Below are 1,274 nucleotides of genomic sequence, written 5' to 3' on the forward strand. Positions count from 1 at the left end.
TGATATGTTCATCTTAACCGGTGACGGATTTTCTCTTTGATTGGTCTTCTACCCAGTAACCGGTAGTTGTAAATCCTACTTTGTCCCCTCGTAGAGTCTACCCTTGATATGTTCATCCTAACCGATGATAGATTTTCACTCCGACGGTTTTCTATCCAGCTTTTGATAGATGTAATTCCTACCCTTTTTGATCAGTCTGTACATCCTTGATATGTTCATCCTAACCGATGACAGATTTTCACTCCGACGGTTTTCTATCCAGCTTTTGATAGATGTAATTCCTACCCTTTTTGATCAGTCTGTATATCCTTGATATGTTCATCCTAACCGATGATGGGTATCCTCCTTGGCATTTCTAGGAAAGTCTATCCTTGATATGTTCATTTTAACTAGTGACGGATTTTCTTCCCTGTCGAGTTTATCCTTGATATGTTCATCCTAACCGATGACAGATACTCTCACCCTTGGTCTTCTTCCCAGTAACTGGTAGTTGTAAATCCTATTTTCTGCAGTTTTTCCCAGCAAGGCTATTCTTACCCAGTAACTGGTAATGAATACTCCCTCTTGGTAGTCCTCAGTGAGTCGTCCTTGATATGTTCATCTTAATCGATGACGGATGTCCTCTCTGTCAGATCTTTATTATCTCCTTACCTAGTAACAGGTAGTAGATAATAGATTTCTGCTCCTCCTGTGTTGAAGTTTATTTCTTCCCCAGTTGGATTTAGTGTGCATTTCCTTAGTGAAATTGCTTTCCCTGCATGATTCAATTACTTCAGTTTTATCCTGATTTACTTGTATCCCCTGCAGATGTTGTTGTTTCCCCGATTGAGTCTTTTCCATGTTTGTATGGAATTCCTCAAGTCCCTCAATAGTTTCAAACCATAGCCTCTCCTACGCATAACTCCTTTATCCCCCAGAGTCTCTGTCTACCCAGTGAGTTTCCCTAAATGCATTGTGCTCCTGCGGATTTTCGGTCTCTCTGATTCCTTTTCCTTTGTGGCAATATTTCCCCATAGAGCATTAACTTTTACATTCATATCATATGCATCATGAGATCTCTTAGGGACCAAAATTTGTTTCTATATGTTGTTATTTAAGCCCATTCTAATGAGTCGACATGAAGATTTTAACCTTCTCCTCCTCAGTTAGAATGTCCTTAAATAGGGGCAGCTGTAAGACCCCAATTTTGACCCTAAGAACCCTCATGCAATTTCATCATAAACATTAGCATTGGGATCATACCCTGAGATCCCCCTTACCCCTCTTTCATTGGG

The sequence above is a fragment of the Lathyrus oleraceus genome, chromosome 5, assembly GCF_024323335.1.
Source record: "Lathyrus oleraceus cultivar Zhongwan6 chromosome 5, CAAS_Psat_ZW6_1.0, whole genome shotgun sequence".
Lineage (NCBI taxonomy): Eukaryota > Viridiplantae > Streptophyta > Magnoliopsida > Fabales > Fabaceae > Lathyrus > Lathyrus oleraceus.